This window comes from Bufo bufo, chromosome 1 (assembly GCF_905171765.1).
Source record: "Bufo bufo chromosome 1, aBufBuf1.1, whole genome shotgun sequence".
NCBI lineage: Eukaryota > Metazoa > Chordata > Amphibia > Anura > Bufonidae > Bufo > Bufo bufo.
In genome coordinates, this window is record NC_053389.1 from 121,406,098 (window position 1) to 121,428,616 (window position 22,519).

Sequence of the window (22,519 nt, forward strand, 5' to 3'; positions counted from 1 at the left end):
TACTGCTAGCACTGTGCTTTAGTATTATGCCTGAGTGAACTGTGTCATGTGCTTATTTTGCCCTTATGTCCCGAGCAGAAAACGGTTGCTGTTTAGTAATAATGTATGCACTATGTCTTTAAGGCTTCATGCACACGGCTGTTGAGCGGCCGTTCCGTGCATTGGGGACCGCAATTGCGGTCCCCAATGCACGGGAAACATCCGTGCAGTGGGCCGGACCCATTCAACTTGAATGGGTCCGTGGTCAATCCGCACCGCAAAAAAATGACATGTCATATTTTTTTGCGGTGCGGAACAACGGAAAGAAACACCACGGAAGCACTCTGTAGTGCTTCCGGTGTTCCGTTCTGTGACTCCGTTCCACATCTCCGGAATTGTGGACCCATTCAAGTGAATGGGTCCGCATCCGTGATGCAGGGTGCACACGGCCGGCAGCCGTGGAGCCGACCCGCCGTTTGCGGGCTGCAATACGGCCACGGCCGCCCAACGGCCGTGTGCATGAGGCCTAACAGTGAGAATACTATATATATGTTTTGCATATGTTCCATTATGTATACTAGTTAAATGTGTATATTGCCTTAAGTAAAGAGTAGTTCTTGTGCCTTTTCCGATATGATGCCGAGGTTAGATACAGCATCAGATGCCATGGTTTGTGGGGATTAGCCTATTGTAGCACGAGATTGAGTAGGTGAAGGGCACTGCACCCCTCACATGGGTCAGTGGCAAATAAAAAAAAAGGGGTAGACCTTCCCACATTGAGTTTGGAAATATTTGTTGGGTGGTAGTCCATATAATTGTATCACCCCTGTAATAAGATGGGGACCCCCATCCCGCCTCTGGAATCTGGACCACCTGACTCTTTATAGCAGAGACATCTAGGAGAAGTTGTTTATGATACATAATGATACCGTGTTTAACAGTTGGGAGGGACGGGGGGTGTCTGGGGTCGTGTCGGGGCCAGGACCCAGCTCCAGCAAATATACTAACATTTACGCCTGGAAACAACTGTAAAGGTTAGCATTTTCCCAGACCTATCACTTAGTGACATCACCGACACACTGTACTATTCTAGAACCTCAACTTCTTACTGGGACATGGCACTTAAAATTACACACAGAGCATATGTTTCGCCGTTACAGAATTTCCTCATGGGGAAAATCCCAGCCTCTTCCTGTTCCAAATGCGCACAACTGAATGCAGATCTGTACCATTGCTTTTGACAATATCCTTAATAAAACAATTCTGGAAGAGGGTTGAATTTTTGGCTCTCACTCATTTAGTCAACTTTGTCACCTCACACCTTCCTGGGCGATATTTGGTCACCTGGCCTCCATATTTACCTGTGAACTCCAAAGGCAAACAAAACTATTATTTATTCTCTCCAGTGTGGCTCGTAAGATCACCTTTCAGGAATGGCTTTGACCCCAGGCCCCACCCTTTTGGCTATTCTTACAAAAACTTGCCCACCTATTCCGGATGGATGGGAATCCTTTATTGAGATTCTACCCTCCCGAACCAGGACACAGTTGTATACCTGTTTCCAGTACACAAACTAGTACCTGACCCCAACAATTCGCCTTTAGTTTCTCAACAACAGGACTGGACATTTCTAATTAGTGGTCTTTATAGGACCGTCTGTGCGCTCTTTGATTACTTGTTTCCCCTCCTGTTCCCCCCCCCCCTTTTTTCCTTCTTATGTTATTTCTATTAATATGGTTTCCAAGCTGACTGGCATCGTCTGATTTGTTGCCTATTCAGCATCCTGACTTGGAATAATACAATATCTTATATTATTATGGAATTATACTATTTGGCTACTTTCACATCAGCAGCAGCCTTCTCCGGCAGGCTCTTCCGCTGGGTGAACAGCCTGCCGGATCTGTGTTGCCACTAATGCACGTGTGTCGCCGGAAGTCCACTCCGGCCCCATTCACTATAATGGGGGCGGACCAGAGGTCCAGCCACAGCACGGCAAACATGCCGAGAGGCGGCCGGAATAAAACTACAACATGTCGTAGTTTTATTCCGGCTGCCTCTCGGCATGTTTGGCCTGCCCCCATTATAGTGAATGGGGCCGGAGCAGACTTCCAGCTGCACGCATGCACTAGCGGCAGCACGGATCCGGCAAGCTATTCACCCACCGGAACAGCCTACCGGAAAAGGTGCTAATCAATATCTACTTGCAGTAATAGATGAACATCGGCCGGGACGTTTCGCGAACATGATCAAATGTTCGCGAACCGCAAGTTCGCGGCGGGCCCCATTCACTTTAATGGCAGGCGAACCTGAAAAACCTTCAGGTCATTATTGCAGCCACCAAATACAAGAAGTGGACAAATAGTCCCACAACATGGACAGTGACATACCAGAGGGGGATCAATGGCAAAAATTCCCCCCAAAAATGTGTATTTTAATCAGGGGCCATTTTTATGCATCTTAAAGGGAAACTGTCAAAAATGTGGACTGCTGGAGCCTAGAAAATTTTTATTTTTGGCCACGGGAGTACAGGCCCCAAATATTAGGCATTCACCGGACAGAAAACATCAAATGATTATGTGGCTGGAGGTAGATTACACGGTCAATGGATATAAATTTTACTGCAGGCCAGTACAAATACAGGTCAAATACATATGTTTAAAAGAACTAAAAATATAAAATTGTATTAAAAACATGGCTAACGAAATACCCCCTCTTGAAAAAAACCCTAATGATAATAGTTGAAACATGTGGTAGTCACAGGTGTTGAATTCCTCCGAGGCCCAAAACATTCAACGGACAGAAAAGGCCTTTTATGCCGCTGTATTTACCTAAGACAGGGACCAATATTTGTTCTGGGTGGTGGCGGATATTTGTGGGCTGTCATGAGAAAATTCAATGAAACGTGGTCGTCACAAGTGTTGAATTCCCCTGAGATCCATACCTCATTCTTTTTTAGAAATGTGAGGTAGTCCACACTGTCGTGAGCTAGGCGAATACACTTATCGGTCACGATCCCCCCTGCTGCGCTGAACGTCCTTTCGGACAGGACACTCGATGAGGGGCAAGTCAAGAGTTCCATGGCAAATTGTGTCAGCTCTGGCCACTGGTCAAGCCTGCACACTCAGTAGTCCGTGGTTCCTCGCTTCTCAGAGCGTCCACATCGGCCGTTAACCTGATGTAGTCGGACACCTGTCGGTCTAGACGTTCGCTGAGGCTGGATCCGGAGGGCGGCTGTCAATGGGTTGGCTGCAAGAATGATCTCATATCCGAAGTGACCAACCCCTTTTCTTGCATGCTCTTCTGGATTGGTACCTGCAACTGTTTCTCTGTGAGTGGAAATTTCTCTGCCAGCGCCCGTAAAAGTAGGATGCAGCATTTCTCGAAGCAAGGCCTGGAAGTGCTGCATTCTGATAGCCCTCTGTGATGCTGGTAACATGTCCGCCATTTTGTACGTTGCCACCCAGTACTGGTCCTTGCCCTTTATGCTTTTTATACGGGGGTCCCTCTTCAAACACTGGAGCATGAAGGCCCCCATTTGCACTAAACTGGAAGCCGTGGAGTGGCCTGGCTCCTGCTCATCGCCCAGGAGAATGTCGTCCTCTGTCTCCTCCCCTCATCCACAGACAATTCATTCAGCATTGCGACTTCCTCATCTTCCAGCTCCTGCTCCTCGATGACATGATGCAATGCACGCTCCAGAAAGAACGTCTGATGGGCAGGTGGTGTCGCCATTGAACGTCAGCAAGGCAAGTCATGGCCGTGTAAGATCTTCTAAAATGGCCAGAGATTTTCCTGGCCTGCCGCAAGACGTCCTGGACCCCAGGGTATTTGGCAACAAATCGCTGCACGACTAAGTTCAGGACGTGTGCCATGCACGGCACGTGTGTCATTTTGCCCTGTTTCAGTGCGCTCAGCAGATTGGCACTGTTGTCGCACTCCACTTTACCAACTGTCAAATTGAGCAGGGTTAGCCACTGATCGGCCTATGACCACAAAGCTGAAAGGAGTGCAGGACCGGTGTGGCTCTTGGCTTTCCAAGCACAACAGCCACAGCACAGCAAGTCAACTTCTCACCTGGCACATCGAATAGGTTCTGGGGAGCTTGGGGGGCGCAGCGGAAGAGGCGGTAGCAGTGGAAAACGAGGAGCCAGCCAAGGAAGAGACGGAGGATAGAGTAGGAGGAGGAGAAGGAGAGGCAGGCCTGCATGCAATCCGTGGCAGTAACACCAAATCCACATGGGTGCCACGGGTTGCATGCTTGATGGCAGTAAGAAGGTTCACCCAGTGGGCAGTAAAAGTTATGTACCTTCCCTGCCCGTGTTTGCTAGACCACGTGTCTGTGGTCAAATGTATCTTGGAACCGACACTGTGTGCCAGAGATACATTCACTTGCCGCTGAACAAGGCCATATAGCTCTGGGATGCCCTTCTGGGAGAAATATCTCCTTCCGGGGGCCTTCCATTGCGGTGTGCCAATGACCACAAATTTTCTAAAGGCCTCAGAGTCCACCAGTTTATATGGCAGTATTTGGCGAGCTAGCAGATCCGACAAGCCAGCGGTCAGCCGTTGGGCAAGAGGATTATCCGGCCTCATCATATTTTTTTGTGAATGCGACGACGACAAAGGTGAGTGTTGGGCTTACCACAACTTGTGTTGACAGCACAGGCTGCAGATGGCAACACTATTGTCAGCAGCGGACACGTTAAAAAAAAGCCCACACTGCAGAGCCATGTGCCGGCGTCCTCGGAGTGCCAGATGTGACCGTGCATGGTGGATGGTCTGGTTCCAGATACATTAGCAGTCTGCTTTTTGCCTCCTGTGCACTGTAGGTTCTGCCAACTTCTCCTCCTTATCTGCTGCTCCGTCTCTCCCTCTGAATTCCCCTCCTCTTCCTATCTTGTGGGCACACACATGACGTCAATCGACACGTCATCATCGTCACCTTCACCACCACTGACATTAGAGATCTCGGAGTAGGCAGCAACAGCAGGGATCATCCTCCTTGGGCTGATCTGGGTACTGTCGTCAGACTGCTGGGTGGCGCCCATTGATCCCTCCTCTTCCTGATCCAATGCCAAGAATGGCTGCGCATCGGTAAGGTCTTGGAATGGATGGGAAAATAATTCCTCTGACTCGAGTATGGGCATATGGTGGTGGTGGTGGTGGTGTCTTTGGGGGTGCACACAGAGTGAAGAGGGTGCAGATAGAGAGCATGAGGAGGGTGCAGAAGCGGAAGGCTGAGTGAGCCACTCAACCAAGTCTGGTGCATCTGGAAGGTATGTACAGATAGACCACAAATCAGCCTGTTAAGGTTGTACCATCAACATCTATTTAACTGTATAATAGAAAGGCGAATCCATTTTCTATGTGAAAAACTAAAATAAACTTCCCCTTGAACCCCTATCCCACAACGTAGCCTGTGAACAGTAACGTTTAGCACTGCGGGTAAATCCCCTCCAAAGATCAATCCCCTAGTTTACCTAGCCTATTAGCCATCTTTTCCTTCATGAACCAGGTAGTTTCGGTGAATGGCTTAACCACCTCTCAAATTTAATACTGTGTAAGAGACTTTTCAATAAAATCTTTCCATTTGTGGAAAAATCTTTTCGTGGAATTTTATTTATTCCTTTCCGTGTCCAATCTGTCCATATACATAAGCACCTTCATTGTACCTATCACCTCCTCTAGGGAGGGTAATTGTGGCTGCAGCCACTTTCTGAGCACACACTTCTTAGCTGCCAGAAGCATGACATGTGGCCCTTTAATGCCTACTATATTGGAGGACTCCGCCTCTTGATCTTTGGGGACAAAGTGAAACACATACTGTAATGGCGCATCCTGAACCTCCACCTCCCAAGTGTTTTTAATAAAGTCACATATGTCAGTCCAGTAGCGTCTCAAAAGACTACACCCCCAAAGTCCATGCAATAGATCAGCTTTCTGAAGGCCACACTTAGGGCAGCTCCTCAGATAGTGTGCTGGTGCATTAGTGTATGAGAGATCAAACACATAAGTTGCTTTATGTATTATTTTAAATTGGATTTCTCTCCAAGATTCACTAGCTATAGCACTCCTGACTTTATCCATGCCTTCTCTGATTTTAAGTGTGGCGCCATCATCCCCCAATGTTGTCTCCCAGCTTTTAAAAACTGTTTTTGCCTCTCCATCCAAAGAAACATCCCTGAGCTTTCCATATGCCCCTGAGAGTGTATTATTTCCGTCTGCTGAGCTCATTAAACTATTGAAGCGGACTATATCCTTCTCGTCTCCCAAGACTCTGGACTGGGATTCGCAGAAAGCCCTCACTTGTAGGTATCGAAGATACTGCTTGGAAGACATGTGGAATTTAGCCTGCAACTGTCCCCAAGATAACAGCTTCAACCCCGTATCATCTAATATATCCCCAAGAATATGAATACCTTTCTGCTTCCACTCCCTAAAGAGCGCATTGCACTTGCCCTGTTGGAATGCCAGGAGGGTCCACAGAGGCATATAAGCCGAGATATATATGGGAAGTTTGTAGATTTTTCTAACATGTTTCCACGCCATTATGGTGTCCTTAAACAAAGCTGTACCTTTTGCGGTCTCGGGTAACATGGCCGGCGCCATTTTATGCGGATCATTAATGAGGTGATTGATAGATGAACTGGTTGAAGCTGAAAGTGAGGAGATGGTGACACCATTTCTGCAAGCCACAAATAGATTCATCAGTGAGTTAGAGAAGAGGAGGGACAATGCGGAAGTCCCAAGCTTCAGTGAGAAAGACCCCCAACCAGGACAGCAACTGGCCGACTTAAAGCAACAGTATTACACTATGCAGGAGAAGTTCCAGGAAACGGACACAATAATTGAGGAACAGATTAAAGAGCTGAGTACCAAAAGGAAAAACTCAAGTGACAGTCAGCCAAAACTAGAGCCAGTTCCGCTTACTCAGAGACTACACCATGGTAGCTTGCCAGAGGTGACAATCAGAAAAGATTTCAAGATCACAGGCCAGATTGGAGAAAAAGAGCAGAAGGATAAGCTGTCCTACACCAATCTAATGCACCAAATCGACCTGGGACTACAGAAAGGGTATCCCGAGACTGAGATCGTTGAAGCAGTGGTCAAAGCTATTAGCCCTGGTCTAAGCCTCAGAGGTATGCTGGAAATGAAAAATGGACTGACTCTAGTGCAACTGAGACGAATCTTGAAAAGTCACTACAAGGAGGAGAATGCCTCCGAACTGTACCAGCAACTCCTCAATATTTCTCAGAAAAGTGATGAGACTCAGCAAAATTTCCTGTTCAGAGCAATTGAATTGAAAGATCGGTTGCTATTTGTCTCCCAAGGGCAAGGCTCTGATGAACATTTCGGGACTGAGCTGATACAGAAGAAATTTCTAAGATCAGTGGATACTAGACTGAGAAATGGCCACATCAAATTCCAATTAAAGCAGTATTTAGATGACCTTTCCATTCCAGATGAGTTGCTCATAGATAAAACGAATGAAGCCGCTAATATGGAGATGGAAAGAGAACAGAAACAAAAGAAATCTCAGCACAGCAGTTCAACAAAAGGGAAAGAATGTCAGTCTAATGCCTTACAGTGTCCACAAGAACCAAGTGTCCTGACAACGACTGCCAACACAAAATCTTGGTCCCCACCACAGGCAGGTAGCCCAACGATTCAACCGCTGTCTAAGAGCAACTCTGAACTGGAAAAACTGATACTACAGATGCAAAAAGAGACTGTGAATTCCGAGGGCCTTAGGTAACAGTGGGTACGAGCAATGGATGTTGTCAATCCTGTAAAAGGACCGGTCAGAGAAGTGCCTGCGATCATTGCTTCAAATGTGGATGATCTGGACATAGAGCAAGATACTGCCAAACACCCAGACCAAACCAGTTAAACTGGAGAGGGTTACTGTCAAGGGACCGACAGTAACCTGTTCTAGAACCAACCCTATGTCCCAAAGTGCAACTCTTGTCGGTAGCAAACCAGCAAGCTCCAAAAACACAAACAGTGCCATGGATGGTAGGGGAAATCCAAACTCCTTGCAAAGAGTGCTTAACTGCTATAACCAGAAATCCCTCCAGATGGCTGAGCAAGTACCAACTCACGTTACTGAGCAAGTACCAACAGCAAGTTACTGAGTCTCATTGGAAAAAGATGCCTTGTGAACTGAGAAATAGACAATACTACGGTCCAAGCCCTATGGGACACCAGCTCTCAGGTGAGCATCATCAATGAGAACTGGAGACAGCTGGGTTCTGCCACATACAGTGCTCCGATCTTTGGAAGAATTGCTGGGGCCAGGAGTCCTCTTTGGGAAAGCCGCCAATGAGACTGAAATTCCTTACTCCGGGTGGATTGAAGTAGTGTTTCAACTAACAGCGGGAAGTAACACAAAACAGCTAGTAGTGCCACTTGTGGTATCAGCAGATGAGAAAGTCGCAGAGACACCAATCATTGGGTACAATGTCATAGAAGAACTTTTCAAAGAGACAGCTGAAAAAGGAAGGAGAATCATTGCAGGGTTCGTGGACCTACTAGGAGCAACCTTGGAATTGCAGAAATCCTTGTGAGTCAACTACAGGCCAGCTGAAAGAAACTGGTGGTACTGCACTTAAGACTGGTAGCAAGAGCCGAAGAATTCCAGCAAACACTTTGACATATCTCAGATGTAGGGGTCACGCCAAACCAGCTTTGCAAGATCAGATGGTCTTGTTTATACCTATTGAGACTCATACTGTGCCAGAAGGACTGTATATCGGGGAGACATTAGTGTCACTCCAAAAGGGACAGTTTTCCAAACTATCCATCCCCGTTTGGAACACCACCCAGCGAGACGTTATCTTACCAAGTCAGACTAGGATTGGGTGCCTTGAGCCCATTAAGACAACATACCCAGCTCAGGTGAAACCAATAGAATCAGTGAGTGTGACCACTCCTCCAGTGACTCATAGTCTGCAGTCATCCAGATCAGGGCAGGAAGGTCGAGTGGACAATTTAAACATGAGTCGGTCACCAGTAAGCTCTACTCATCGAGAACACTGCGATCCACCTGTACCTATAGAACACCTGCCGGAGGAAAATCAATGGATAGTCAAAGCAACGCTAAGGGCGGAATGCCACGCTTTCGCTAAAGATGATTCTGATGTCGGATGCATACCTTCTCTACAATTGAAACTGCACCTCAATGACAATACACCGGTTAGAAGAACTTACATGTCCGTGCCAAGGCCACTACACCAGGAGGTGAAAGAATATCTACAGGATCTGTTGAACCGCGGATGGATTGCAGAGTCAAAATCATCATACTCTTCACCCATTGTGTGCGTGAGAAAGAAGGACAGTAGTTTAAGACTGTGTTGCGACTACAGGGGGTTAAACCAGAAGTCCATCCCTGACCATCATCCAATCCCTAGGATTCAAGACATGCTGGACAGCCTAGGAGAAAGTTCATGGTTTTCGGTGCTAGACCAAGGAAAAGCCTACCATCAAAGATTTGTGGAAGACTCCAGTCGACCCCTGGCTGCCTTCATCACACCTTGGGGCCTGTATGAGTGGATCAGAATACCCTTTGGCCTTAGCTCTTTAACGCAGCATGGTAACTTGTCTAATGGGACTGAGGGATGAGGTCTGTCTGCCATACCTAGATGACAACTAGGTTCATAGCGAATCATTCCAAGAACATGTGGAACATGTTCGGTTGGTACTGCAACGGTACCAGAAACATGGAGTCAAGTTAAGGCCTCATGCACACGACCGTTGTTGTGTTCTGTGTCCGTTGTTCCATTTTCCGTGATTTTCTGCGGACCCATTGACTTTCAATGGGTCCGTTGAAAACTCGGATAATGCACCGTTTGTCATCCGCATCCGTGATCCGTGTTTCCAGTCCGTCAAAAAAATATGACCTGTCCTATTTTTTTCACGGACAACGGTTCGCGGACCCATTCAAGTCAATGGGTCCGTGAAAAAACACGGAGGAACACAAGATTGTCATCCGCGTCTGCATGTCCATGTCCGTTTTTTTTCCTATCATTTGCAAGGCAAACTTGCCTCGCAAGAAGGACTAGGAGCTGTGTTGTACCAAGAGCAGGAAGAAAAATTAAAAGTAATTGCTTATGGGTCTAGGACTCTCACACCTGCTGAGAAGAACTATCACATGCACTCAGGAAAACTAGAATTCCTAGCGATGAAGTGGGCCATATGTGAAAGATTCCGAAACTACCTATACTACTGTCCATCCTTTGTAGTCTATACTGACAACAATCCACTAACTTATGTCCTCACTACTGCTAAACTAAACGCAACAGGCCATCGATGGGTTGCCGAACTAGCTGACTTTACCGTCACTATCAAGTATCGTCCAGGAATGAGAAATGCGGATGCGGATGTACTCTCTCGTATGCCACCAAGTCCTGAACAGTCCATGAAACAGTGTTCGCAAGAAGTTGACCCCAAAGTCATCAGTTGCCTAACCCAAGCACTTCAAGTACAACAGAAAGAAGAAATGCCTTGGCTGTGTCCAATATCCATCACAAATGCATCAACCATAGATGGTACCCAAAAGAAGGTAGCTCAAATACCTAAAGAGACCATCAGGACAGCACAAAAAGAAGACTCAGTAATCGGTCCAGTGTGGAAGTACAAAAACCAAAATAGGTACCCATCAAAACAGGAACGACAAAGTGGACAGCTTGATCTCTTCATACTAATGAAGCAATGGACCAAATTATACCTCGACGAAGATGGAATCCTGAGACGGAAAACACCCTCAGGTTCTCAACTACAGGGTGGGCCATTTATATGGATACACCTTAATAAAATGGGAATGGTTGGTGATATTAACTTCCTGTTTGTGGCACATTAGTATATGTGAGGGGGGAAACTTTTCAAGATGGGTGGTGACCATAGCGGCCATTTTGAATCCAACTTTTGTTTTTTCAATAGGAAGAGGGTCATGTGACACATCAAACTTATTGGTAATTTCACAAGAAAAACAATGGTGTGCTTGGTTTTAACGTAACTTTATTCTTTCATGAGTTATTTACAAGTTTCTGACCACTTATAAAATGTGTTTAATGTGCTGCCCATTGTGTTGGATTGTCAATGCAACCCTCTTCTCCCACTCTTCACACACTGATAGCAACACCGCAGGAGAAATGCTAGCACAGGCTTCCAGTATCCGTAGTTTCAGGTGCTGCACATCTCGTATCTTCACAGCATAGACGATTGCCTTCAGATGATACGAGATGTGCAGCACCTGAAACTACGGATACTGGAAGCCTGTGCTAGCATTTCTCCTGCGGTGTTGCTATCAGTGTGTGAAGAGTGGGAGAAAAGGGTTGCATTGACAATCCAACACAATGGGCAGCACATTGAACACATTTTATAAGTGGTCAGAAACTTGTAAATAACTCATGAAAGAATAAAGTTACGTTAAAACCAAGCACACCATTGTTTTTCTTGTGAAATTCCCAATAAGTTTGATGTGTCACATGACCCTCTTCCTATTGAAAAAACAAAAGTTGGATTCAAAATGGCAGACTTCAAAATGGCCACCATGGTCACCACCCATCTTGAAAAGTTTCCCCCCTCACATATACTAATGTGCCACAAACAGGAAGTTAATATCACCAACCATTCCCATTTTATTAAGGTGTATCCATATAAATGGCCCACCCTGTAGTGTTACCCAAGCAGGGCCATCTTTGCCGCAGGGCAAAAGGGGCAGCTGCCCCGGGCCCAGTTGCTCATGGGGGCCCTGGCGGCTGGCCCAACTCGCGACTCTGACTCAGTCTCTCTATAATCTAATATGCAGAAGCGCTGCAAGCGCAGCACAGACAGTCTACTCATCACCAGTCACCCACACAGATGTGACGTCTAGACAACTTGAACTTACAGCGCCGACCGCCGAAGGCGAAGCACTTCGGCCCCCCGCCCCCGTCACTCACGTCTCACGTGGTAAAAGGGGGTGTGAGTGTCTTGTGTGAGTCATCACCGTCCGCAGCCTGGTGAAGCGCCACGGCGGAGCAGGCACCAGCAGGGACTAAGTCCCCGCCTCCGGTCCAGAGGCTAAAGGGATTGGCTGGCGGTGGTGAGTGAGTCACACACAGCCTCACGTGATGTGACCACTTACCAGATAAGAAGTCCAGACCAGTCTCAAGTAGTCACTGACCTGCTGACCTGACCTAGTGACCTGACCTACCTAATAGTACAGACTACACTGCCGCGCCAGGAGGGGAGGACAAGACTGAGGAGGAGGTAAGCAAAAAGCAGTGGCACGCTGCGCATAGGCATTATATATATATATATATACTGTATATATTGACTTTATTTTATATTTGAAGAAACCGGTCAGGACTCAGGTCACCAGATCCGACCATTCATAAATTTGGTGGGGGATTATTATAGAGAGCCCCAGGCGACAAGGGCAGGGGTTGGGTTCTTCTCTCTGTCTGACTCTGCTGCTGAACTGTGGCCTGGGGCCATCACTTGCCACATTTACTAATCTTTGCTCAGGGGGGGGCCCTCATGGTGTGGACTGGACTGGTCATTTTCACTAAGGAATAGTTTAACCATTTATGTGCAAAAGAGAAGAAAAGAAGTCAGCTCCAATCAGATATCTGCACATAGACCAAGACTCTGGGTCTATGTGCAGATATCTGATTGGAGCTGACTTAGTGACCTCTTTTTTTCTCTTTTGAACATAAACGGTTAAACTATATTCCTTAGAAAAAAATGACCAGTCCACACCACACCATGAGGGCCCCCCTGAGCAAAGGGTGACACCAGCCATAGCAACGCCACTGCCTCTATCTGTAAGTCGCTGGAGTGCACAGCAGGCAGTGGAACTGTGAACTGTCTGAACTCTGAACGGCTGTACAGTCAGTAGTGGCATGTGACACATGTGGTAATAATAATGTGTCTGGTAAAGACCTTTGTCATGTCATGTGTGATGTGCATCCCAATTATGCCATACATACGTGTGCAGATACTGGTCCTGTACTCCTGTGAGGCTGCAAGGCAGGGGTGTGGTGTGGACCAATCATGAGACTGCATTGTGCTTAGGCCTCATGCACACGGCCGTTGTTTGGGTCCGCATCTGTTGCTCCGTTCCATGGCCCCACCAAAAAAATTAAACATGTTCTATTCTTGTCCGTTTTGTGGACAAGAATAGGCATGTCTACAATGGGTCGCCCGTTCCGTTACGCAAATTGTGGAAGGCACACGTGCGGCTTATGTTTTTTGCGGACCGCAAAAAACGGCACAGTCGTGTGCATGAGGCCTTACAGTCCCTAAATAAATAATACTGCTTCTCAATGTGCACATATAACCAATAACCCCATACAGTGTTCACCTAATAATAATATAACACCAACATTACATAATACTGCCACATAGTAGGTACATGCAGCACGCTACTATGTAATACCCACATATTACTGTCTCCATACTGTGTTAAAATGCTATATACTGGCCACCATCATGCCTATTGATCTAGACTAGGGAATGGGTAGGTTTATGATGTTTCCCAGCTACAGGCGTTTATAACCAATCCTCAGGACAGCCAGCAGCGGTGGCCGTGCTTGCACACTATAGGAAAAGGTGTTGGCCTATGCCACTTCCAGCCTTTCCCTATAGTGTGTAAGCACGGCACAGCCACCGCTGCTGGATTGCAGAGTGGTCAAAACCACGGATACGTGCTGTGTATAATGTGATGGAAAGGAAGCAATATGGAGAATCTGAATACATTAGTAAGGCCCTTGTATTAACTTTCTCTACATGATAAATGCCAATTGCTGAACCCCCTTTAACCCCTTTAGGTGTGCTACCTTTAATGGGGTTAGGCATAAATGTCTTGGTGTGTGTGCTATATATGATGTATGTACAGTATTAGTAGTTCATGTGCAGTATGACAGTGACATACTGTATGTATCAGTGTGCATGCAGGACTTTCGTCTCCGCTCAAAAATCATGTTCTGAGCAGACACCTAACAGACCCCATTATAGTCTATGGTGTCTTTAGGCTCCGTTACGCTCAGTTAGGTCTCAGTTATCTGCAGAATCCGTCCTTTCCATTCTCCTGCTCCTCAACGGAGCCGGAGAACGGAAAGGAGAAACGGTGATGTTAAAGGAGCCTTATTTGGGAACCAGTTCTTGTTTACGTTATTAAAGTTTACTACTCTACGAAGTGTGTGGATTATTATTATTTTTTGTGTGTGTGTTGTGGTGGAGGGCGTGATTGCCTGCTAAGGTGTGGGAAGGCGGGATCCAGGGGGCCCAAGGAAATCCTTGCCCAGGGTCCAATCAATATTAAAGACGGCCCTGTACCCAAGTTGTATCATTCATTGGTGTTGAAAGAATTGCATGAAGGAATGGGACACCTAGGAGTTGAAAGGACTGTAAACTTGATCAGAGAAAGATCCTTTGGGCACATATTCAGAGAGACGCTGAGCAATACATTAACTACCAGTGCACCTGCCTGAAAGACAAACGCCCTGATAATACCAGAGCTCCATTGAACAATATTATCACCACTTATCACTTATAGATGGTCTCCATCGACTTCCTCCATCTGGAAATGTGCAAAGGAGGTTATGAGTAAATACTTGTAGTAATAGACCACTTCACCAGGTTTGCTCAGGCCTACGCGACCAAAAACAAGTCAGCAAAGACTGTTGCCGATAAGATATTCAGTGACTTTGTCTTGAAATTCGGATTTCCTACCAGAATTCACCATGACATGGGAAAAGAATTTGAAAATCAGTTTTTCTTGGGCTTAAGAAAACGCTGCCACATTCAGAACCCCCACATGACTCCATATCACCCAGAAGGAAAAGCAAAATGTGAAAGATTTAATCGTACTCTGTTGTCTATGCTTCGGACTCTGTCGCCAAATTCCAAGAAAGACTGGAAGAACTCACTTGCTCAGGTAATACATGCATACAACTGTACCAAAAGTGCAGCTTCGGGATATTCTCAATTTTTCCTACTATTCGGGAGATCTCCAAGACTACCAATAGACAGCATGTTTGACACCCCACTCTGAGTATGTAAAAACGTGGACAGATAGGATGACTGAAGCCATGGTTGCTTCAAAGGTAGCTACACAAGCTGCGCAAAGAGGAAAAGAGCACTATGACAGAAAAACTCATGGAGTAGAACTCTCACCTGGCAGTAGAGTCCTTGTAAGAAACCTGACTGAAAGAGGAGGACAAGGAAAAATGAGATCGTTCTGGGAAGACACTGTACATGTTGTCCTGAGGAGAAAGTGTGAAGATAGCCCAGTGTATGAGGTAAAGCCAGAAACTGGAAAAGGTCGAACAAGAATCCTACACCGAAATTTGTTATTGCCTTGCAATTACTTACCTGTCGACCAAGGTCAGCAGATACCTAACAGACCCAGTACTAGAAGACGGGGCCAAGTTTCAAGGATTCCTCAACCAGCGACACAGACATCTGAGGGAACATCAGAAGACGAATCGGATCTTAAACAAGAACAATGGAGATCGTTCATCCCTGTAACCCAAAGAGAGCACACAAGGGAAAATATAGAACTGAATCCTGAAGCAGCAGAGTTCTATCCTTGCCAGTTGGAAACGAGTGAGGAAAGTACAGAGGAAGCTCCAGAGGAAACTACAGTGGAAACTACTGAGGAAGAGCCTGCAAGTCAACCTGAAAGCACTACCTGTTCATCAGGAAACACAGAAGAAGAAAACTCTTCACCAGAAAACTCAACAGAGACAGTTGACAGCGATGAAGGCGAGTTTGAGGACGCTTCGGATGCCTTACCGCTACGCAGAATACAACCCAGCAGGAACAGGAGACAGACAAAAATTGTCTTATGACACTTTGGGTCAACCCAGTAGTGTTGCCAGGAATGCAGCAGTACAGGTCATAGACTGTGTTCATACACCACAGATTTACCCCAGTTGGTACCCAAGCCCAGATTGTTTTGCTGAGGACTTTAAAAATTGGTAACCGTATCCATGCCTATAATGCAATGGTTTCCTAATGTTTGCTTATGTTGAAAATATTAAATGTTATGTTCTATGGTTAACAAAAAGGGAAATTTATTGCACTCTTACTGCAGACACTCCAGGTAAAATAGCTTTAAATAATAAAACTAGGTAGGAAAAAAAAAGGGGGGACAGAAGTAATAAGATGTCCCCAAGTTCTCCATCAACTCTTGTTTTCACAATAACGTACACAAACCTGTGCTAAAGGGGTTTCTTACCAGTTGGCTAAAGGCAACTCATATTCCCCCAGGCTTCATAGCACTGTGGGCCGAGTGGGAAACTGTGACATAACTGGGAGTAGATGTCACAGGGAGGACAGTTCCTCAAGTAATTGTTTTACAAATTAACCTTGGCTTCCTATGGTTATTGGAAGATGAGTAAGAGATCAGGTTCTCATACTAAAGTCTGCGTATGTCAGGGACGACATCAAATTTTGTGGGAAAGAGTGTAAGGTATGTCAAAAACTAGGCACCCCATAAAAATAAACTAATATAGATAACCTTTCCAGCTTCAACAATCACAGGAGACTGGCTGGAATAATTAGAAAAGACAAATTCACAACATTTCTTTAAATAACCAGTAAATGGCATCAGATTGTTTAAAGCCTGAATATAAGCGCAGTTCCTAATAACATAGGAACTTTAAAATACAGATCTCTAGTTCCTAGGGGACAGGATAGACTGTTACCATCCTGCCTCTTATACTCAAGGTCATGTAATTTTGTCTGCAGAAAATGTTCAATAAAAACACTTTTGGTTTCACCCAGCCCGCTCACTTCGCACATTGGAATTATTAACCATACTTTCAGCATATGTGCAACACATCCTTTGACGTAATCGCAATCACCTTCTGCAACTTCCCACTTAGGCTCCGGCCTGGTGCACCTGCCCGACCCCTACCACCCCTGCGGAATGGCCTGCCTCATCCTCTGCCTGTCATTATCAAAATGAGGCCGAATGCACACGACCGTGGAACACGGACGTGAGCGGTCCGTGGTATCCCGGCCTGGAATCCTGCTGAGAGCAGGAGCGCACGGCGTCATCGGTTGCTATGATGTCGTGAGCTTCGTGCCGCCGCTGCAGTACAGTAATACACTTGTATGATCTACTGTATACAATTGTATTACTGTACTGCAGCGGCGGCACGAAGCGCACGGCGTCATAGCAACCAATGACGCCGTGCGCACCTGCTCTCAGCAGGATGCCAGGCCGGGATCGTGTGCATTCGGCCTGACTCTGTGACAAAAGTCCCTATAGAAGAGCAGTATTTGTGGCAGAAGGTATATCACACCCCTGCTTCAATCAGGTTTTTTTGGGGGGACAACTGGTATATCACACTAGTAGAGATTATTTGTTCCAATAGCGTTTGTCACTATCTGTAGCTGCGGTAACGCAGAAAAACCGCAAACAAATACTGCACTACCCAAAAGCACTATATATAAAGTATATTATTGGTATATAACACTCCAGTATGGCCGGACTAGGGTGCAGCTAAGAGTAGGCCAGCATGATTAGGTTTGGCTGTGAGGGTCTAGGAGGTTAAGGGATTTGAAATTGATGCTGGGAAGGGGGGCGTTGCAAGGTGAGGGGTGCCATTTTGTGAGAAATAAAAACTGGTAAGATGTCGCAGGCACTTACCATTGAAGACAGCATGTCCAGGTTGCGGGAGGCAGCGGCGGAGCGGGTGGTTGAGCTCCCAGATGGATGGCATGTTGAGGGGGGAGGCGGTGAGTGCTGTCAGGTCGCCGCCTGAAAGAAGACGGACGCGGCGGGTACGGCCGCCGGCGCGCCTAAGTCCCACTGAGACCCCCCGGGTTCGGCGCCGTCTCAGGAGCCCCTCCAGGGACCCTCCACCTCGTGGGACTGCAGGGCAGCCTTCATCCCCGTCCTCCCGTCGTGGGAGTAATCCTATTAACAGGCGGAACCCAGCGCAGGGTAGGAGGACCCTCCCTCTGCCCTCTCCAGCAAACAGCGGTGGATCGGGAGTGGGAACGGCGGGATCCTTTCCTTCTATGGAGGATGGGAGGCCTGCTCAGCGCGAGAGTGACAGGAGCCATGAGGCACACGGGGCTGCGCAGCAGCAAGATGGTGGGGAGCGCAGGCCCCAGGAGGAAGATGTGCTGGGAAGATCTGCGTCTCTCCAGCGCCCCCTGGTGGCCAGAAGTGAGGAGAGGAGTGCACCCAGCATGGAGCCTGCTGGGGTGCAGAGTACCAGTGCCAGTCAAGTCCCAAGACGGAGCGTGGTGGTCCAGAGGGATGACAGGATGCAGGAAGTTCCGCTGCAGGGTTCACAGCGCCCTGGCAGCAAGGTGACAACCCATGGGGATCCCTTAATTCTCTGTTTAGTGCCCAAGGGGGGAGCGGGCTGGGGGGTTGTCATGGGGAGTTAACTGGTGGCTTAAGACAGTTTTTGGGTAGTCTGGCGGGGTTGGTTGCGGAGTGCGGGTAGGGCCCCATTGCAGGCAGGGGGGGTCGGGGCGGGGAGCGTTGGAGGAATTGGCGATGTGGCGACGCGGGATGTTGGGTCGGTTTCTGTGCAGACGCAGGCGGGGGGTGAAGCAGTTGGGGGAGAAGGTGGGTGATGCGGCTCAAGGGGAAGTATATGTGTGTTTTGAAGCACCATTAGGGGCGCATTTGAGACAAGAGGTGCAGGATAGGATTTGGGAAGGGGAATACGTGGAGATTTTTTCGCTCCTCCCGCTGGAGCGGTTTAATCTGGATAGGGAGCGGAAGGACGAGAAGAGGAAAGATGAGGATGAGAAACGGCAGTACAGATTGATACCGCGTACTTTTGGGAATTGGTTGCAAGCGTTTGCAATCTTGGCGAGCGTGATAGGGGAGAAGAATCCGGAGTGCTGCTCGGCGTTGTTCTGTTACATGGATGCGATAGGGGAGGCTTACCGCGTGTATGGGGGTGTTGGTTGGTTACGGTATGACGAGCAGTTTAGGCAGAGGAAAGCGGTCCGCCCAAATATGCGGTGGGACCATAAGGATATCGATTTATGGATGAGGGTGACGGCGCCGGGGAGACAAGGGCAGCCCTTTCGGGGGAGGCAGGGGGGGCTGGGCAGTTTACCTTGGCGGCCGCGTCCACAAAGGGACAGTGCTTCCTGTTTAACGAGGTTTGTAAGTTCGGCACAAAGTGCAGATTCGAGCATGAATGTGCCAGTTACGGGGGGAATCACGGAGCAAACAGGTGTTTTAAGGGTGCTAAGCACAGAGGGGGAGCGGAGGGTGCTGGAAAAGGGTCGGACGCCGGTGCAGGTGGAAAGGATGTTCTTAGATAGGTACCCTAACCAGGAAGTGGCGGAATGGTTGCGGGTTGGGTTTACAGTTGGGTTTATAATTCCGTCGGATCCTTTGCTGGCAGTTTGGGGGGGTAAGAATTTGCGTTCGGCGCTTGAACATGCCCAAGTTGTGGCGGATAAATTGACAGGTGAGGTTCGGTTAGGTAGGATGGACAGGCCATTTCATGCACCTCCGTTAGCGAATTTAAGGGTTTCGCCATTGGGGGTAGTACCTAAAAAGGAGCCGAATAAATTTCGACTGATACACCATCTTTCCTTTCCGAAAGGGGCGTCGGTCAATGATGGTATTGACCCCGACATTTGTTCGGTGGTTTATACGTCGTTTGATGCGGCTGTGGGCTGGATGCGGAAGTTGGGTCCTGGGACGCTATTGGCTAAAACGGACATTGAGGCAGCGTTTCGCCTTATGCCGGTTAGTCCAGATAGCCTGCATTTGTTGGGATGTTGTTGGGAAGGGAAGTTTTTCGTGGACCGCTGTTTACCTATGGGTTGTTCGGTATCTTGCGCGTATTTTGAAAGGTTTAGCATGTTTTTGGAATGGGTGGTGGTGGATGTGGCGGGTTGTTCGTCCATCATCCACTATTTAGATGATTTTTTGTGTCTGGGTCCGGCAAATTCGCGGGTGTGTGCGTTACTGTTGGGTTCGTTACAGGCAATTGTTTCATCGTTTGGGGTTCCGTTAGCGGAGGATAAAACGGTTGGTCCTACGACTGAACTGAGTTTTTTGGGGATCATTATTGATACGGTTAAGATGGAATGTAGACTCCCTGATGAGGAGGTACGGGATTTGCGGGTAGCTGTGGAAAGGGCGGGGAGGGCAAAGAAGATACGGTTGAAGGATCTTCAATCGCTGTTGGGGAAGTTGAACTTCGCCTGTCGCATTATGCCGATGGGCAGAATTTTTTGTAGACGGTTGGCGGCGGCAATGGCGGGTGTGAAGGCTCCGCACCATTTTATTAGGTTAGGGAAGGAGTTGAAGACGGATTTGGAGGTGTGGGACGGGTTTTTACAACATTTTAATGGCAGGGCATTGGTCCTGCCGGAGGTGGTTGATAATTTAGATTTTGAGCTATTTTCGGACGCCGCAGGGGGGGTGGGTTTTGGGGTGTATTGTCAGGGGCATTGGTGTGCGGGCAGGTGGCCTGAGTCATGGGTAAGTAAGGGATGGGTGCGGAACTTGGCGTTATTGGAGCTTTTCCCGATAGTGTTAGCGGTGGTGTTGTGGGGTGATGAGTTTCGGGATAGGAAAATACGTTTTCATTGTGACAACTTAGGGGTGGTGCAAGCAATCAATTCATTGACCGCTTCCTCCCCCCCTGTAGTGCGGTTGTTGCAGCATATGGTGTTACAGTGTCTGTCTATTAATGTGTGGGTGGTGGCGTGTCATGTCCCGGGGGTGTCTAATTCAATTGCTGATGCTCTTTCTCGTTTGCAGTGGGAGCGGTTCCGGCAGTTGGCACCGGAGGTGGACCAGGAAGGTTTGGTTTGTCCGGCGTCAATGTGGGAAATCTTGGAGGTACTGTAGCGGGACTGTTTAGGGCATCTCTGAGTGACGGGACATGGGCGGCTTATGGGAAGGCTTGGGCTGGTTGGGAGCGTTGGTGTGCAGGATTAGGGGTGGGGGTTGATGGGGGAGAGGTTCCTTTGTTGTTGTTTTTGGGGCAAATGAAGGAGGAGGGGTGGTCGGTTGCGCAGGTTAACAGGTGCATGGCAGGATTGGCTTTTGGGTTTCAGTTCAGGGGTTTAGAGGATGTGTCTAAGACCTTTTTGGTTAAGCGGGTTTTGAGGGGTTGGAGGCGGGGTAGGTGGTATCAGGACGGCAGGAAGCCAATATCGTTTCAGTTACTTTTGGGCATTGGAAGGCAGGTGGACTTGGTATGTTCTTCATTATGGGAGCGGTGTTTGTTTAAGTTGGCCTTCTCGTTAGCGTTTTTTGGTGCTTTTCGTGTGGGCGAATTGGTAGGCAGGAGTGTTTGGTGTTCGGGAGGTGTCTGTGGAGGACGTAAATTTGGGTTGGGACAGGTTGGTGATCCGATTGCGGGGGTCCAAGACGGATATGGAAGGCAGGGGTTGTAGGGTTACTTTGTTTGAGGTACCTGGGTGCATGTTGTGTCCGGTTGCCACCCTGGTGGACTTTAAGAGGTGTGCTAGTTTTGTGGAAGGCCCCTTGCTCAGGCATGAGGACGGATCGTTTTTATCAAGATACCAATTGGTGGCGGTGTTAAAGAAATGTCTGACAGCTTTGGGGGTGGATTCTGCGGGGTATTCGGGGCATTCCTTTAGGATCGGGCTGCGACTGAAGCAGGTAGGTTGGGGCTGAGTGATGAGCAGATTATGAGGATAGGGAGATGGGAATCTGTCAGGTTTAGATCAGGTTGGATCGTTTGGTGTGAGTGGGGTTAGTGGGGCAAGATGCTTAATGTGTTTTTTTGTTGTTTCAGGTTCCTCGACGGCTCTCGTTTGGATCCTGGGCCACTCCTTTGTATGGTGGGGAGCGCTTAAGGCAGACGTCAGAAAGCAGGGTCGACAGTTGGGGTTGTCAGAGGAGGTGGTCGGTGGTAAGGTGGTTGGGGTTTAGGGGCATGTTATGGGGGGGGGTGTTACGTGAAGTACATAGATTTGTGCGTTTGAATCGGGCCCCAGATGTGCTGGTGGTGCATTGTGGGGGGAATGATTTGGGAGTCACGCCGGTGCGTAACTTGATTCGGGACGTTAAATATGATTTATTGAGGCTTTGGTCGCTGTTTCCCGGAATAGTGGTGGTGTGGTCTGACATTGTGCCTCGTAGGAAATGGAGGGAGGCACGGTCGGTCGATAGGATCAACAAGGCTCGGATTAAATTTCACAGTCTATCGGGAAGTTTGTGGCGAGACACGGAGCGGTTGCAGTAAGGCATAGGGAGTTGGAGGACGGTGTGGGGGAGTTCTGGAGAAAGGATGGAGTTCATTTGAACGCAGTGGGCATTGATTTATGGTCACTGGGGTTGCAGGATGGAATTGAAAGAGCCTTGGGTGTGTGCAGGAACGCGCAAGCTTCAGGTGGGTGGGGGTCAAGTTGCGCGTTGTTGGCGGCAGGAGGTACTGGAAGCTGCAATTGTAACAGAAAACTGCAGCACTCTCCAGCCTTGATCTTTAAAGCTTTATTTCACCAATACAAATGCGACGTTTCGATCAGTGTGATCTTTCTCAAGCAATCTAACAATGTGAACTAAAAACCGGATACA

At 47.9% G+C, this 22,519-nt stretch overlaps 1 protein-coding gene across 1 annotated transcript in view; it reads right to left on the reverse strand.

The window, feature by feature from the left end:
• LOC120998351 (arylacetamide deacetylase-like 4) overlaps positions 1-22,519 on the reverse strand; it is a 46,973-nt gene that overhangs the window by 18,633 nt on the left and 5,821 nt on the right. The window lies entirely within an intron of this gene.